This window comes from Pseudorasbora parva, chromosome 14 (genome assembly GCF_024679245.1).
Source record: "Pseudorasbora parva isolate DD20220531a chromosome 14, ASM2467924v1, whole genome shotgun sequence".
In the NCBI taxonomy this organism is placed as follows: Eukaryota; Metazoa; Chordata; class Actinopteri; order Cypriniformes; family Gobionidae; genus Pseudorasbora; species Pseudorasbora parva.
In genome coordinates this window covers 11759660-11779177 of record NC_090185.1, presented here as the reverse complement: position 1 = coordinate 11779177, position 19518 = coordinate 11759660, and the positions used below count along the sequence as shown (strand labels likewise).

The 19518-nt window shown below is 36.9% G+C and overlaps 1 protein-coding gene and 1 long non-coding RNA gene across 2 annotated transcripts in view; one reads left to right on the top strand and one right to left on the bottom strand.

Annotated features, from left to right (window-relative positions):
* asic1b (acid-sensing (proton-gated) ion channel 1b) overlaps positions 1 to 19518 on the top strand; it is a 248612-nt gene that overhangs the window by 122708 nt on the left and 106386 nt on the right. The gene's annotated exons all lie outside the window — the stretch shown is intronic.
* LOC137039421 (uncharacterized) lies at positions 11902 to 14425 on the bottom strand. Its single transcript, XR_010897647.1, has 3 exons — positions 14128 to 14425; positions 12794 to 12886; positions 11902 to 11917 (listed from the first exon to the last, which is right to left on the bottom strand). It is a non-coding gene; the product is annotated as an uncharacterized lncRNA (long non-coding RNA).

Below are 19518 nucleotides of genomic sequence, written 5' to 3'. Positions count from 1 at the left end.
CAATAATATTTTGAGTTTCTATTTATTAAACAAATTTCCTTCATTGTATCACCTCAAATTTTTAATTTCAACAAACTCAAAATTTTAAGGCAACCAGGTTACTTACGTTTTAACGTTAAACCAACAAAACAATTTTTACAGTGTAGACAAATGTGATGGAATTTATGCAATTTAGTTTTTTAGTTTAATAGTCTTGAATGTTAAAATAACAAAAATTTTAGTCTAAATTTTAGTCTATTGAAATTTTTAGTCTATTTAGTCTAAATAACTAAGCATTTTTAAAAATTAATGTGAATCATATGATTCAAATGAAAGACTCGCATGTCTTTTAGACTGATTTAAAAAGAACGTGCTCATATATCGGCCATACGACTGAAGAATAACAAACTTTATGACAGATTCCAAATTAATAACACTAATCTATAATAGTCTTGAACATTAAAACTGACTCCTAAAAAGATGAAACTCATGAAACTTAAAAGATTGTTCAAAACGTAACTGGCTCGTGTTATTCATTGTTGAATCAATATGTTTGTTTTTTGTATCATATCGATATTATTGTATTCATAATGCCTAAAAAACTACATTCTTTACGCCAGTTTCCACATTAACAGTACATATTTCATGTTTATTTTAATGAATAAATCAGAATGAAACATCATTACAATAAAACAGCTTTTATAAAATTATACATACTCAATATTATTGCAAGAAATCAGTTTTTTTGTGTTTTTAATTAGCATAAAGAGCATTTTCTTTGATTTTGAACCCTGTCCTTCACACAGTTTTTGTATTTTGGACACCCTTGTGTGGCATACAGAGAACTTTTATGCGATTTAATATAATTATTTTACATGAAATAACCTGTTTAACTGGCATATCGCCCACATCTAAACTAATGCAAAATAGCGGTGCAAGAGTTCTCTCGAATCAATAAAGAATAGAGACCGTTAGATGACCTGAAAGATATAAATCATCCATTTTCAGTTTCCTTTCTTAGATAGAACCGGTTCTGGCTTCCTACTCCTGCGATTATTGGCCGTCAAACAGCTGCATATGCACACAGTGCCCTTTAACAGAGATGGTAATGAAATCTCAGATCTCTTGCGTGTTGGTCCGGTGAGGCTGCTGTACGCTCAACAATAGAGAGTAATGAAAAATCAATGATGGAATAAGTGGGAGATAAACAGTCTAAATTATTTAGCACTGGTCTGTTTTAATATCCAGCGCTCTTCAACATGATAAAATGCCGTTTGTCGTCGCGCCCGAGCAGCCGGGACAGACTCTCCTGCTGGAAGATTTATTTCCAGAAACCGAGCCTCTACCAAACCGCCAGATAACTAGCTAACACAAGAGGCTGACTCAGTGATGTTAACCCGCGCGACCCTCAGACACAGTAACTGTTTACAAGCTCTTCCTTATGAAGGGTCAACACCAATCCGGCTCTGTTAGCCTGTGAGTATTGGACAGGTCAAGGACGCTAAAACACATTGCACAAACACACTCGGCTCTATTTTCAGCGCCCGGTGCAGGGGAAGTAATGTTTACCAGCGTTTGTTAAACAATCAGGCATTGGGAAGCGAACACACTGATGCTGTCAGCAAACAGAGCGTTTACTCAAGGGTACGGCTGCGTGTGTTTGAGATGTGACTTAAAATAGAAGATTCCCTCTCATAACACAAGATCACAAGTTCTTGTTTTTGTCTCATCCTTACAATATGAAGGAAGGAAGAACAAGCACAAAAAACATCCACGGACTCACTTTATACTAAGTAACGTCTGATCATGGACAGCAGGTGAAAAACAGATGTTACGTCACGATTCGATAAATATCCTGATAGGATAGTATTGTGATACTCTAAGACATATGGTAAATGGTTAACAAGAAATGTACGGTTGATTAAAATGCAAAATTTGGTATTAAAATTGGGGGTGGAAATTAATAGGCTTGGGCTTGGGGCAATGCAGACACAATAAAAATATTCATGATTCTGAAGTTGAAACACAGAATTAACTTTTAACTGGTGAAATAAGACATTTGGTGTTTTCAAGACCCACAAATAGTCCCCTGTTGTATTATTAAGAGTGAGCTATACACAATACAGATTGTCACTATCCATGATACATATTGTTGCGTTATTGTATTGCACACTGTAAAAAAATATTTAGAAAAAAAGTTACCTGGTTGTCTAAAATTTTGAGTTTATGGAAATTAAAATTTTGAGTTAATACAATGAACATTTTTTTGAGATTAGACAACCTTTATTAAAATATTGTTAAAAGATTTTGTAAGCATATTGGGTAATTGTGTGTGTTATTTCTGTTGACTCAGTGAAACATGCCAAATAGTGCTATTTTCATGATTTATTAAATTTTTTATGTGGTTCAGATACAATAATATTTTGAGTTTTTTATTTATTAAACACATTTCCTTCATTGTATCAACTCAAATTTTTAATTTCAATAAACTCAAAATTTTAAGGCAGCAGGTTACTTACTTTTTTAAGTTAAACCAACAAAAACCAACAATTTTTTTTACAGTGCAATAATTTGTGATACGATATATTGTTACACCCCTAAAAGTAATAACTTGCAACTTATCACACATAATTAATTTATATTTGAATCAGACTATATTTTCCATGTTGTCTGTTTTGCTAAAAGAGGAGTGATATAAGCAGAAACATGGGCATTTTAGTCAACATCGATATACACACTGTAAAAAATTATTTAGAAAAAAAAGTGACCTGGTTGCCTTAAAATTTTGAGTTCATTGAAATTGAAATTTTGAGTTAATACAATGAACATTTTTTGAGATTTGACAACCTTTATTAAAATATTAAAAGATTTTTTTAAGCATAGTGTGTAATTATGTGTGTGTTATTTCTGATGACGCAGTGAAACATGCCAAACAGTGCTATTTTCATGATTTATCACATTTTTATGCGGTTCAGATACAAAAATATTTTGAGTTTCTATTTATTAAACAAATTTCCTTCATTGTATCAACTCAAATTTTTAATTTCAATAAACTCAAAATTTTAAGGCAACCAGTTACTTATTTTTTTAAGTGAAACCAACAAAAAACAACCAATTTTTTTTACAGTGTATGATCCGTATTTCCACAGTTATTGTATACCTACACAAAAAAATGCTGTGTTGTTTCAACCCAACCGTTGGGTTTCACATTTTAATTTTAAAAGTTTAAACCACTGACCCAAACATGGGTTGAAACGACTCATCATTTTGTATCATAATTTTGATTCATTTTTTTATTATTTTACTCTGGACTGGTTCAGGTCCTGTTTTAGTGATAGCAGCAGGTATGTTTTTGTGAATGGTCACAGATCATGTATTAGTACGGGTGTCCCCCAGGGTTCAGTTCTCTGTCCTTTGCTTTTTAGCATTTATGGCCCTGTCCCAAATGACACACTTCATATGCACTTTCAGTCTTGTGGACTTACAATGGCTGCCTCGTGTGCATGTCCACGAGACCGTAGGGTTTTCCATTTGTCATTTTAGGTTCAAAAGGGTGCTCACGGACTGTCAACATGCACACTTTTGCGGAGCTCAAACTTTTGAAAGCTCTGCAGCAGACTTCTTCCTGACAGTCAAAGCGGCGTTACATCACAAAAGTGTGGACCTTGAGTGTTTGGGTGCCATATGGGATAGGGCCTATATTTTCCCTCTTAGTCAACTATTAATATCTCCTGACCTTAACTACCTTTTTTATGCTGACGATACCCAGATTCCAGACATTCACTCAAAACATGGTCAATATGTGGACATGTTTCATCTTTCCAATTTTATTTCAGAGACTAAGATATCTAACCATTTCCTGTGCTTGAATAGTTGAATACTTGAAAAGTCATGCTTCTTGGCTCTCCCCATCAACTGCGTAATGCTTGTTCTTTAGTTTGTTTGTTTGTTCAGCCTTGGACTTACAAAGTAAATAAAAAGATTTTGGAGTTATTTTTAATGCCAGCCTGTCTTTAGAGTCTTTTGTGTAGGACATGTTAAGACCTCGTTCTTCCATCTTAGAAATATTAAAACCCATGTTGTCATTCTGTGTTGCTGAAAGGTTGATTAACTCTTTTGCTTTCTCACGTATAGGCTATTGTTTTGCTCTTCTTCTTGAAGTTTGTAAATATTATTTTAACAAACTTCTATATCTGCAAAATTCAGAAGCTAGATTTCTTGTTTGAGCCTGGGTTGTTGACCATATAACCCGTTTTGGGGTTGTTGCATTGGCTCGCTTTTAGATACCGTGTTGATTTTAAAGTCCTTATCGTTACATATAAGGCACTGATCTGGCTCCTCAGTACTTGGCCAAGCTTCTAACACCTAACCGATCTTCTCAGATATCCCTTTTCCACCAAGGCTGTTTGAGTGCTGGTTTAGAGCCAGAGCCTAGTTCAAATAAGTTCTTTGTCTTCTGACAACCAAAGCACCAGCTCTACACCAGGAAAAGTTTCATCTTATTCCTCACAATTTTGGAATTTTCTCCCGGTTTAGCAGATTTGTTAGGAATTTCTAAATCTCGGCTTAAAACGTTTTATTTTATGATTAATTTTGTCTATTATTTAGTTATTCCAGGGTTCTTCTTATTATTTAATGTGTTTTAATTAGGGTTGACAAAGGTCAGAAAGTGTCCTGTAAATTTTCAGAAAATTTCTAGGGAACTTCATGGGAATTTTGTAATTATTCCAATTTGGAAACTTAACAGGATTTGTTTATTATTATTTTTATTTTTGCATATTGAAATATTTCCCAATTAGTTACTTCTAATTTAGTAAATATGTGAAAATACAAATATAATTGTATTGCAGGAATTGTTATGCATGTGTTTTGGTGTCACATGACCTTCATAAATCGTTCTAATATGCTGATGTTGGAAACAGTACTGGAATTTTTTTTTAACCTGTGATACCTTTTTGAGAATTAATTTAATAAAAAGTTAAAAAGAACAGTATTTATTCAGTAAAGAAATATTTACTATCATTTTTTTTATTAATTTAACATCTACATCCTTGCTGAATAAAAGTATTAATTTCTTTAAAAAAAAAAAGAAAGGATAAAATACTGACCCCAAACATTTAAACGGTAATGTATATTGTTACAAAATATTTATATTTTAAATAAATGCTTTTCTTTTTTAACTTTTTATCCTGAAAAAAGTGTCACAAGTTATAAAACATATTAAGCAGCACAGCTATTTCCAAACGTTTAATAAATCATCATATTTGAATGATTTCTGAAGGATCATGTGACAATGAAGACTGCAGTAATGATGCTGAAAATTCTGCTTTGGATCACAGAAGCAGTATATTAAAATAGAAAGCCATTATTTTAAATTGTAATATGTCACAATGTAAGTTTTTTCAGTATTTTTGATCAAATGTGGATATGGAGGAATGCACAGTGCATGCAGATGGTGTGGCCTCGATACCCCTGCTGTGTGCTTTGAGGAATGTGCAGGGTAGAAATTCAACTCAAATTGCTTTAAATCTGGTTGTTTTAACCAAGATTATACTCCCAAGATGTTAGTGGGTGGGATATATTAGGCAGCAAGTGAACCTGTCTTCCTCAAAGTTAATGTGTTAGAAGCAGAAAAATGGGAAACTTAAGGATTTGAGTGAGTTTGAAAGGGCCAAACTGAGATGGCTAGACGACTAGGTCAGAGCATCTCCAAAACTGCAGCTCTTGTGGGCTGTTCCCAGTCTGTAGTGGTCAGTATCTATCAAAAGTGCTCCAAGGAAGGAACAATGGAGAACCGGCAACCGGGTCATAGGCGGCCAAGGCTCATTGATGCACGTGGGGAGCGAAGGCTGGTCCGTGTGGTCCGATCAAACAGAAGAGCTACTGGCGCTCAAATTGCTCACAAAGTGAATGCTGGTTCTGATAGAAAGGTGTCAGAATACACAGAGCGTCACAGTTTGTTGTGTATGGGGCTGCAGAGCAGCAGACCAGACAGGGTGCCCATGCTGACCCCTGACCCCGCCGAAAGCGCCAACAGTGGCACGTGAGCATCAGAACTGGACCACAGAGCAATGGAAGAAGGTGGCCTGGTCTGATGAATCACATTTTATTTCACATCATATGGATGACTGGGTGTGTGTGTGTCGCTTATCTGGGGAACACATGGCACCAGGATGCACTGTGCGACTCTGCAAGTCGACAGAGGCTTGTGATGCTTTGAGCAATCTTCTGCTGGGAAACCTTGGGTCCTGCCATCATGTGGATGTTACTTTGACATGTGCCATCTTCCTAAGAATTGTTGCAGACCATGTACACCCTTTCATGGAAACTGTATTCTTGTTGTGGCAGTAAAAGGGGGATCAACACAATATTAGGTGGTCATAATGTTATGCGTGATTGGTGTGTGTGTGTTTGCTTGTTTGTGTGTTTCTCCTTATTACTCCAATTAATTAACGCACTCATTTGTCTGCGATGTCCAATTGCTCATACAAACAAATGACCATCAAATGAGGCCCAGACTCTTCGTTACCCAAGAATCACTGTGTTGAAATGAATTAATCTGCAACAGCATTGATTACCAGCGCCGCGCGTTCTGACGCGCTCGACCGGGCCTTTAGCGGAATATAAAACGCCCTCAGATGGAGCGGCTCGCTAATAAGAAGCTAAAGGAAAGCAATTTAATCCAGAAGGTGACCCCGCTTAGCTGTGCTTACTGCTACAATAATGAGCGTTTTCAGAGAGGTGACGGTGTCCGTGCCCGCTGACCGTTTATCCAGTTTGGCCCCAATTATACTCACGCCGCATGACTCGTAAACTCCATCACATGCATCGCTCGCATAATCTCCGCACGCTCCTTTTATTCCTCTCGTTTCTCTGAGCTCAGCAGATTATGTAATTTGATTTAGCGGCGCATGCCGACGGCCTGCGGATATTTGCAGACATGAATGCAGAGTCGCAGAGACTAATGGTCATTAGTTAGCAGAAAATAACCCAATCAGAGCGGCCCGCTGCCCGCCGGCTGTTTGATGAATATTAGCTGAACTCGGAGCACGAGTGCCATAATCATCCTGGACTCCATCCCGGAGACGTCCCCATGACCCGCTTGGTTTATCTCGTCTGTCTCCTCTGTTATTAAACGTATGTTTGGATTATGTCTGCAAATATGACATGTTGTTGTGTTAATTGAGCCGCGTTTATCAGCTTGTAAACATGCGGATATTAAGCGAATGTGAAAGCAGGCTAAAGCCTTTTGTAAGTATGCCTCGTCACCACGGATTATATGAGGTATTATTTAAAGGCTTAATAATGGTTTTGTAGCCCAGTCTAATATGTGGAAACACTGTAATAAATGAATTTATAGGTTAATATGCTCAAAGTAATGCTGTCAAAACATTTATCTGTTTGTTTGAGCCGTCTGGTTGTCAATTTTTATGAATGTCTCTTTTATATAGGCCCTATTTTGTTTATTTTAATAAATTTGACTTGGAGGAAAGTTCATTTTAATCAATAAGAATAACATTGTGCACATTGTAAACATTATACAATTTCATTATCCAACATTTCCCACTAATTTACCATGTTTTAGAGACTCTTTTGATTACAAGTTACTATTGATTAACTTACATTTATAAACGCAATATTGCTAGTTACATTCTTCAAGCAGTAGTGATAGTTTGTCTTTAAATGAATCCGTGTTGTTGAACAAGCATTTGAGTGAATGAATCATTGTCTCACTTATAAAGACGGTAGCTTTTTTAAAATCTTGAATGAATCAGTGTGTTTGAATGAATCGGTTGAATGAATGATTCAACGACTCACTCAGAAAAGCAGTCACTTATTTTGTTCCTTAATGAATCAGTGTGTTTGAATGAATCGGTTGAATGAATAATTCAATGATTCACTCAAAAAAGCAATCAGTTATTTTGTTCCTTAATATGAATCAGTGTGTTTGAATGAATTGGTTGAATGAATGATTCAATGACTCACTCAGAAAAGCAGTCACTCATTTTCTTCCTTAACCACTTCAGCTCTGCACCCCCTCTTGGACCCACCGGTGGGTCCAAAATTGCATCATCATAATCTTTTTAAAAAATCTATAACTTGCGCACCACAAAACTAGACATGTAAGGTATCATTTGAAAGATTAGAACCTCAGCTTTCTTAATAACCCAATCACTTCTGCATTTATATTACATAGAATAAAATAATACGGTCTGAATTCGACCCCCCCGCAGCAACCACCCCTTGAGAAAATCATGCAAATAATATAAAATTTCATATTTTTATCACACAAACACACCTAAAATACACAAGTCATATAACAAATGAAATCTATCGGCCTCAGGAATATCGCTGAGCAGTTAATTTCACCGATACAATAGTTTACAGTAAATGTATAATCAAAAGAATCACAAAGATGGAAATGACTCCTTTGAACAAGCAAACACATGAGTCATATTCCTGTTCGGATCACAAACTCGTTGTAAAGCTACTAGCCTCAACCCTATATTAGCTTGTTCCTTAGGTTGTTTGCTTCAAAATGAGACTATTTTTACATGTCTGTGAGCAAGTATGGCCAAATGACACTGTAAAATGTCACCGATGTCCAGATCAAAACATGTGATGCTCTTATTATTGCTAGTTTTGATTGTCGGTGTTAGCCACGATTTTTGATGATGTCATCACATATTGCATCATGCTACAGAAAAGCTGAGAATCTCAGCTCTTTATAGACATGTGGATCATGATTAAAGACCAATCAGAGCCCAAGATCTCCCTTTACAAAGTTGAAGAGGCGGAGCCTTCTTTTCGATTTCCTAGTGGCCAGTTGATGTCAATGGAGATGAGTAGGAGTTGTTAGACACTTTGGTCAGATAAATCTCAATAACTTTTATTTTCAAGGAGATATCAAGAAAATTCTTTTTTCCTGTGTTTAGTGCCAAATTATAGAATCAACAGAAACTTCCACAAAAGCTTGGATCCCAAAAAAATGATAAAAAAATAAAGATTTTTAAATAACAAATTAATTAAAAATAAATGAAAATATGTATTTTTTATCTATGTTTATTATAAGATTGTGAATAGATACAATATATGCAATATTCCACCACTGTGTTAAAATTTAGAGTTTTTTCTGTAAAATGAGACCATTTTTATCAATTTACTCCAATGTATGTGGGTAGGGTGCTCTTTTAAATTCAGATATTCCTAATTCTCAAAAAAATGCAAAATGTGCTGCAGAGCTGAAGTGGTTAATGAATCCGTGTATTAGAACTAATTGGTTGAATGAATGATTCAATATCTCACTCAGAAAAGCAGTCACTCATTTTGTTCCTCAATGAATCAGTGTATTAGAACTAATTGGTTGAATGAATGATTCAATAACTCACTCAGAAAAGTAGTCACTCATTTTATTCCTCAATGAATCAGTGAATTAGAACTAATTGGTTGAATGAATGATTCAGTGACTCACTCAGAAAAGCAGTTACGCATTTTGTTTCTCAATGAATCAGTGAATTAGAACTAATTGGTTGAATGAATGATTCAATAACTCACTCAGAAAAGTAGTCACTCATTTTATTCCTCAATGAATCAGTGAATTAGAACTAATTGGTTGAATGAATGATTCAGTGACTCACTCAGAAAAGCAGTTACGCATTTTGTTTCTCAATGAATCAGTGAATTAGAACTAATTGGTTGAATGAATGATTCAGTGACTCACTCAGAAAAGCAGTCACTCATTTTGTTCCTCAATGAATCAGTGTATTAGAACTAATTGGTTGAATGAATGATTCAGTGACTCACTCAGAAAAGCAGTTACGCATTTTGTTTCTCAATGAATCAGTGAATTAGAACTAATTGGTTGAATGAATGATTCAATAACTCACTCAGAAAAGTAGTCACTCATTTTGTTCCTCAATGAATCAGTGAATTAGAACTAATTGGTTGAATGAATGATTCAGTGACTCACTCAGAAAAGCAGTTACGCATTTTGTTTCTCAATGAATCAGTGAATTAGAACTAATTGGTTGAATGAATGATTCAGTGACTCACTCAGAAAAGCAGTTACGCATTTTGTTCCTCAATGAATCAGTGAATTAGAACTAATTGGTTGAATGAATGATTCAGTGACTCACTCAGAAAAGCAGTTACGCATTTTGTTCCTCAATGAATCAATGAATTAGAACTAATTGGTTGAATGAATGATTCAGTGACTCACTCAGAAAAGCAGTTAAGCATTTTGTTCCTCAATGAATCAGTGAATTAGAACTAATTGGTTGAATGAATGATTCAGTGACTCACTCAGAAAAGCAGTTACGCATTTTGTTCCTCAATGAATCAGTGAATTAGAACTAATTGGTTGAATGAATGATTCAGTAACTCACTCAGAAAAGCAGTTACGCATTTTGTTCCTCAATGAATCAGTGAATTAGAACTAATTGGTTGAATGAATGATTCAGTAACTCACTCAGAAAAGCAGTTACGCATTTTGTTCCTCAATGAATCAGTGTATTAGAACTATTTGGTTGAATGAATGATTCAATAACTCACTCAGAAAAGCAGTTACTAATTTTGTTCCTTGATGAATCGGTTGAATGAATGATTCAGTGACTCACTCATAAAGGTTGTCACTGGCTGCATCTGAAATCACATAATTCTCCACTATATAGTTGGTGAAAAACAGTATGCGACAAATGTTGAAATTCACAGTATTCATAACAGAGTCCCCAGTCCTACTTCTTGTGGCGAGATTCTGAAGTATGCATATGTTGGACACTTAACTATCCCATGAGGCCTCGGGAGAGGATTTATGAATGACAGTGACCACATGATAATAGCATGTAATTCTACATGGCGAATGTAGTACACTGAAAAAAGATTTTCATTCAACCAATTAAAAAAATTTAGGGTAATGGTTCACATCTATATTTTATATCTTGAGCCAATGAAAAATAAATTACTTGCCCTAAACAATATTTTCTATGTCTTTAAAAGCTAATTTATATAATTTGGCACAAAGTATAATTTTCTTGTTGAAGAAAGTTAATTAATTTAAATTAGATTTTTGATCTAAACAAAAATATATAGATTTAATTTAAACAGTTGTTTTCTCATTTAAGAAATATGTATTAGAAATTATTTGCTTTATCCAATCAAATAGATATAGATTTAATTAAACAAGTATTTCTCATTTGAGTTAATAGAATATATTTAAACAAATAAAAATAAATTTAAACAAATAAAAATATAGTTTTAATCAAACATTTTTTCCCGTTATTCTTATTAAAATGAATCAAAAACACATCAATAATTTAAGGCATCTATATTTATTAACTTTTACTTTCACATCCACAAAAGTATTTAAGGGTCAGATTTGTAGGCAAACATTGCCCTAAGAAAACAGCCTTAAATTGAGAACAATGCAGTGAATTAGGGAAATGCAAGCTGTATAAAGCATCTCACTATCTCAATTCTCATTGTATTTTAGGCTACAAATGTTATCCAACTGTAAAAACAAATATTGTTAAAGTCAGGAATTAAAAAGTCCCGTCTCGTAAACAAGCAGCTTTTAGAATGCTGCAGAACGTAGTACTGCAACTTGCAGGTTTAAACTGGGAGCCCCTCATTAAGCACAATTGTAGAGCTGGTCATAGAGCCTCCTCACTTTGTTGGACATGCCTTTTGGGTCTAGCTCCATGATGACTTTCTGGATATATTCAAATGTCAGTTTCAAACTCTTGGGATACTCTAGATTGAGAGAATAAAGGAGGCCCAGGAGAATGGAAACAGCATTTGCGACTGATGCCAACTTGCTCAGAACCTCTTGTCCCTCGAGTATGATGCCAATGTCTTTGGGTACAGCTTGTGCATCTCTGATGACGAAGATGGCCATGGTTTCCTGTTGGAGAATTTGTTCGACCCCTTCCTTCTCCGAAACCTGGAAAATAATATAGGGGGGTGGTTATATTCTTTATAACTGGACTAGAGTCAAAATAATCAGACACAAACATATGTATTTGGTTCTAAAACCCTGCGGCTCATGACGAAACGATGTCTTAAGACACGAAATGATTGGTTTGTGTGAGAAACTGAACAGTATTTATATATTTTTTACCTCAAATACAACACTATGTACTCCATCGTTCACATTGTTCACCGAGGTCAAATGTACACGATATGGCGTAGAAATACGGGCGAGACTTCCGCAGCTTGTATCCCATTGAGATAAACCATATTGTGTATTTTGACCTCACCCAGTGGAAGAGATGGCACACTCACGGCTGTTGGACATAGTGTTGTATTTGAGGTATTATGAGTTGCACGGTTTATTATGAAGTTGTTGGTGCATGTTTTTATTTTTTACTCTCATAGAATTACACCCCATTAACATGCATTAAACGAATGACACACTGAAACAGTTGGAGTTAAAAAAAAAAATGTAATTTATGTTCTACTGAAGAAACAAAGTCACCAATATCTCTGATGCCCTGGGGGTAAGCAGATAAACACCAAATTTTAATTTTTGATGACCTATCCCTTTAATAAACACTATCTTAAAACAAACATTGCAGATTTGGTTTATGCTCAAACAGCAACATTACACAACTAAATAAAAATAAAAAAGTAAAATCATACATCAACCACCCCTTTAACAGTCACAAAAATTTACCAGCACATGGGACTTTTCTATATTTTCTATAAGAAATTAGCGTTCCGACTGTTTTCAGACATACATCTGAACAGTCTGACAGCTAACTTTAAAGTGGACAGCCTTAGCTAGCATTTTTACATTTCTAAAGTAACCTTGCCTTACCAGGAAATCTTTGATGAGGTCCTCCACTGCTTCTCCCATGTTAAGGACGAGACATTTAAGTACAATCTCCCTCTTTGTAGCAGTGTCAGTATCCTGCAAAGATAGTAAAGATGTATATAACTGGTTCAGTCGACCCATTCATTGTGTGTGTGTGTGTGTGTGTTCAGGGCTTAACATAAATGCTTGTCTGGGGCAACTGGATTTCTTTAAGGGCAAGTGAAAGAATTTAACTTGCCGGACCGGACAAGCTGATAAATAGGTCAATAACAAAAAATAACTAGGGAATCACCAAAATATAAGAATGATTCTGAATTTATTTTAAGGGGCAATTGATAGTGGATAATAATAATAAAAATGTAATTTGATTTGTAACAACCCTATAGTGTCTTATTCTAGTTTTTATATTTTAATTATAAATTTAAACATAGAAAAATCTTATTTAATAAGATTAGGTAAAATGCCCTTTATAAAAAGGTGGAAATATCACAAATATGCAGATTTTAAATATGTCCAAGCTGATTGCTTCAGAACACAAAAAAAATATTTTTTTCCAGACAAGCACATATTTTACCCTGACAAGTGAATGACATATTTACATGTCCGAAGTATTTATACCCTTGTGTGTGTGTGTGTGTGTGTGTGTAATATATGTATATGTATATAACGTTATGTATATGTATTTTGTGTAAATATAATTACGCCATATTCACACCAGTGTTCTATCAGCTGTAACATTAAAATATATTTAGTTTCAGTAAAAAAATGGAAGGAATATTTAATACTCTGTCTCACCTTAAAGTAGAGTAAGGAGCAAGATCGCGAATTATTCGAAATTGATCGCCATCAGACATGTGGTCTGGTCTCCAGCGCCATTACTAACGTTAACGTTATGTAGGCAAGCGCCGTACAAAATGTCTACATGAACAGACAATGTTAAAACATCAATAATTTATTTTTATAATCATTCCAAAGTATTTTACGAAGCTTAAAAAAAATATTAATGAGTGACTGGAGAGTCGTTCAACAGAGTGAAAAATGGCGCTGTCATAAGATATATTCAATTCAACGCTTAAACGTTCACGTTTACCATGGTAAAATTTGATGATTTTCTTACTTATGTTCCCTTTAGCAATAGGTCAGGCAATGATTAACGTCGACATGGTAAATTACGTTAACTATAGTTAATGTAAACTGAGGAACGACGTTACCTGACACCAAGTTAACAATTTAACTAAGAGAAAAGTCAGTAACGTTAGAGCTGCTACATAATGTCTGGCATACAATTAACAAACTACTAAATACAGCATCACATAATAAATGGTTGTTTAACTTACCAGAGTTTATCCACGATGAAACTTGGTTTTCTCTGTTGAAGGTCTGCAGGAGCAGGAAAGTGAAGTGCTCTGCGATCGTAGATTTGAACAGCGCGGCCGGATAACTGGTCGAGATCTGTGTTTTATGCGCATGCGCGGGCCTGAGTGTAACCTTAAAACTTTACATTCGTCAAAACAAATATTTCTTAGTTGAACTCTTAATGAAAAGTATTTAGGTTTAGCAAAGTTTTGAACTAAAAAAAATTTACTTGAAAAATAAAACAAATAATAGTGAATTGAATTGAAAGATAAATTATTAATTGGATGAAGTACTGCTTGAAAACCTTTTTTCAGTGTATGTCTCGTTTTGTTCCTTAATGAATCAGTGATTTTGAATTAATTCATTGAATGAATAACTTATTGGCCCACTCATATGAACTGAATCAAATAAATCGTTTGAGTGAATCAACCGCCCACTGATATAAAGATGTAACCTGCAGGAAGTCTATCTGAAAATCAATTCTACTCTAGAAACACTCAGATATTTTCATCAACAGAATGTTCTTAATAAATTATTATGATCGGTTGTTTTTGTCTCATCTTATAGACAAAATCTGAAGGAATAAAAACCTTCACCATACAAAATTGTCAGTAATTTGTTGGCAACTAGCCTGACATTAGCAGAATGGCACAATAAATGAATGGTCACTACGCCCCTAATGTCAGCACACACACACGTCTCTGTTAGCATGTCAGCGTGCGTCCTCTGCAGACAGTTAATGAAGGCGTGTGTGTTAGCGTAAACAGCCACGAGTCTCTTTAATGACACACTGCTGCTTTGCCATTTGAGGTCTTGGTGTCTATTTTCCCATTAGAAAGCCATCTTCACCCGACAGCCGCTCGCATGAGCTCTTTGAAGTTAGCAACAAACCTATTTTCAAACCTAACCTTTTGCTTTGTGCCTGGCTAGCACTCCCGTTTGGCTGTAATTTGATGGTCTGAAGAGGTAGATTACAGCACTGTGTATGTGTTTGGTTTAGACAGGTTTTACAGTTCGCTAAAGAAGGACTTCAGCAGCGTTTAGCATGGCAATTTTGTGCAGCTTTACTGGTCGCGCCGTGCAGTGGATGATCTGTCTAAATAGTAATGTTTACATGTCACTTTAGGCTAATAGTTTAAAATGCTGTTGTTGTTTATGCCACTCTGTCATTCCCTCAGTGGTTAGCGTATGCTAAGCTAGTGACTCAATGTTCATTTGATCCCAGTCAAGGCGGTTGATTGCATCTTGCTAGCTAATGACTTGACTCATGATTGTTTTCTATTCATTTGACTTCACGTTGGTAAGCTAACAAAACATATTTTGAAATGGTCCAGTTTTAATAGGTATTTAATGAAAGTTTCTCTCAGCTCACCCTCCAATTTTAATTTGTTTTGTCTGCGCATTCCAATTTCTATTAATATGTTTAGTTTGTCTTTTTAATGTAATTAAGTGTTAGTTTTCACTCTGGCATTGTTGGTATTGTCAGGATTTTTAAGTACAGTTTTGAAGCTTCCGTTTTTTTTATCATAGTATTTTAGGACTACAAAAGTTAAGTATTGTTTATTTTAAAAGCGTGGTTGCATGCGATTTCACTTTTTTAACTTTAGTTAGTGTGTAATGTTGCTGCTTGAGCATGAACAGTATCTGCAAAGTTACAGCGCTGAAAGTTCAATGCAAACGGAGATATTGTCTTTTAAAGTTACGGCAGTTTATTGCCTACAAAAACGGCCGGTTTGGACTACAATGAGCTTCTTCCTGGGTTGGTGACATCATAAACCCTCTCTAGTCTCCGCAGATGTGACTTCTGCCTGTAATGGGAAGGGCCGTGGCGTTTCCGGACAACCTGTGCTTGGCACTTCAGCCAATAAAAATACAGGAAACTACATTTTACCATCTAACCAATCAAAGACCATTGCGTTTTTCGGAGGGATGGGCTTCATAGAAGCAGGAAGCAAACCAGCCGTTCAAAAAATAATTGTTATACTACGCCGCATAAACACAACCAAGCCTAGAAAAAAAACATGGAACCACCCCTTTAATATATTAGAAATGGTCCACTGAATGAAATATTTTGCTCAACTTGCCTGCCATCTTGGATAATTGTTTCACTATCTCAATGCATTCTGGGACTTCTTTAAAGGTCGCATGTGATGCTGCCTTCTATTTAGGCCAAAATTAGTTTTCTTAGAAGGCAGCGGGATGTCATCTATGTAGTCAGCTGACGAGGGTATGAAACCGAGTTAATACGCTCACTCCTCGCCGAGGTGTCTGGTCCAATTTGGCATGTCCTGACCTGCGATTCACAGTGTTGTCAAACACCCCGTAGCACCAGTGAGATCAGCGGCAGCGGTGGACATCCTCTACGCAGGGTTACTGTAGCGGCCCCTGAGGGCCAAAGCACACCGGCGCTTGCATAATGAGCTCTGACAGCAGCGGGAGCGCAGCGGTCGGCTCCGGGAGCTTCTCTGAGTCCCGCAAAACCAACTTTCCACTCACAGCGAGACGAGGGATGGCAGGAAAGATGGAGAAAGTGAGAGAAATGTCAGTTCTGTCAAGGGGACAAGCTGTTGGAGATGCTCAGGCATGAAACACACGCGCACACGCACACACTTTCCTCGAAGCTCCCCTGTAGCAATGGCCACATGCTGCACCCCAGCTGCCTGATCTCCAGCATTCCTCGCACTCCTGCAGCCTTCAGGACGTGTTCCCAAACACTGGCTAATATCAGCGCGCACACACACTAACTGCAAATAACCTTCAATAAGAGCTTGTTCCTTAACAGTCTCGCTTAGGAAAAACACAATGAGGCCTTGGGGCGCAAACACACACACACACACACACACACACACACACACACACACACACACACACACACGTGATATATCTGGCTGGCCGCCTGGATTCTAACACACACTAATGTTCCTGTTTTCTCACGGACAGTGTGGTAGATAGAATACTCCTGGGCTTGTTGTTGAATTAAGGGAATAATTCACCTATGATTCTTCATTCTGTATGACTTTCTACTGTAAAATACAGAAGAAGATGTTTAGCAGAATGTTCACGCTGCTCTCGTCCATACTATGTAAGTTAAATGGACCTAGGCCAGGAAGAGCTGTGTTTGTGATCCTCACCCTTGGCTTGCTCGCGACTGACAATAAATGGCTCTTGTTTGCACGCCCACCTCCCACGCCGAAGAAGCCGGTTCGAATCCCGCTTTAAGAGGGGTCGAGTTGGACCGGTTATATTTGGTGCTGGACCCAGATGGGAGTGAGGTTTAAGGGGGTGAGTGTAACGTGGGCCAGTAAGAGCTGTGTGTGTGAACCTCACTCCTCTGGGCTCAAGAGACGAGCTAGCGATTGACGCTAGTGGCTGCGGTCTTTAACATCCTTGTTAGCACACACCCTGCTTGAATGACACTTTTTTTATTTTTCTCCATCATGCCCTGATGGAGTTTTGGTTCCTTGCCACTCTAGCCTTTGGCTTGGCTTGCTCGGTTGGGGACACTAAAATTTCGATCTAAGTTTTCAACTAAATATCCAATTAAAATTAATTACTAAATGTACTTTATCAACTATATTACTGATCTGCCCACATTGTCGCTATATGATAAATTGAAATAAGCTGATAACACCACCGTTTTCTCCATAACGACTATACAGCCGAATCAAAATGTGTTGCAGTGTTTTCCTGTTTTAGATGCTATGAAACCATCGTCATTGTAAAAGCGCTATATAAATAAAGTTGACTTGACTTTTATTACCCATTCACTTTAATTGTGTAGAAAAGAGCAGCTTGCACATTCTGCTAAGCATCTCCGTTTTTGTTTCATGGATGAAAGTCATTCATATGGGTTTGGAATACGGATGAGTAAATGATAACATGCTCTTTTTGTCATTATTCTGAGGTGAACTGTTCCTTTAAGAGCGTGAGAGGTGTTAAAAGTACGAGGGCGAATGATCGATGTGCTCCGTGGGCTACAGTCGGACGATTACGATGATGAACGCTTCAGGCTGTGATTCAGCACCTGCTCTCACGGCCCGGTCATGTGATCACAGCTGCTGATGGGGTCATAATGCCCAAGATCCCACCTGAGCCGGAGAAAACCTCAGGTGTTATTTCAAGTGCTTCCTCGACGCCTCTCACTTCTTTCATGTGTTACTTATAAACTTTCGTCCCTACAGATTCCACTTCTCTCTTGCTATTTCACGTCTTCTGTTCTTACTTGTACCAAACACTTTCTCAGCCCGCCGAGGTGTGTCCTAATTTTAAACCATCAGTGGGATGTATTGTCTACCACCTAAGCAGATACCTGGCCCTCCGGTGGTCCCCTGGGAGCCTGATTCGTCCCCAGAGGCTTGCAAGTGTCAGAAAAGAGAGAGGAGTGGATGAATGTGGCGTTTTGATGCAAAAGAAAGCATTGTTGGAGCAGGAGGTGGGCTCAGAGGACGTTCTCTGGCTCGCCGTCCTGACAAACGCAATTTCGGGTTTGACAGTCGCATTATTCCCTCGGGCGGTTGGAGGGCTGGAAGTGTGATGTGTTGAGGGAGTTGGAAGTGCACATGCTTTGCTCAGAAACCTCCTGCTTTACCTGGCTGACGAGCCATCTGTTTGGCAAAAACACTCGTCTTGAGTTGCAGATGCCGCCCGTTTCCTGTCTCCCCCCCCATCGTCCTGCTGAGACTTTCCTTCTGCAGCGCGCCGTCTCTGCACGGCTGCACACGCAAATGAGTTGTGAAGTCATCCTAACAAGACGTGACGGTAAAGGTAATGAATTCTTCCGTCCTGCGCCGCATGCGATTACCCCGCGCCTCGCTCTCGTTTGCATAGCCTCCACCCGCTTTGGGACCCGGGCCCCTTTCACGGACAAATGTCACATTGGCAGCATGTGACGGGTCTGTGCCGAGAGGCTTTCACCACGAATCAAGTTTGAATCCTCTTGGTCCGCTTCCAAATAGTATCCCAAACTTCAGAAAACTTTTTGTAGAAAAAAAAAACTGTAGGAAAGAACCAAGCTGTTAGAAGCAAGGTTGCAGCAAACACTGCAACATATAATTTAGTTTGAGTCAATATTTGTCTTTACTTTTCATTATAAAATGACCAAAGCAAGTAATGTCTACATTTAAAAATAGTATGTTATATATATATATCAATATATTTATATATATATATATATATCAATATATTTATATATATATATATATATATATATATATATATATATATATATATATATATATATATATATATATATATATATATATATATAGTAATGTAAATATATATATATAAATATACATTTTTTCAGTTGGCCAAATTGAATTCCTGTGAATTAAATCGCATCAATTCACAGAAATTTAATTTGGCCAACTGAA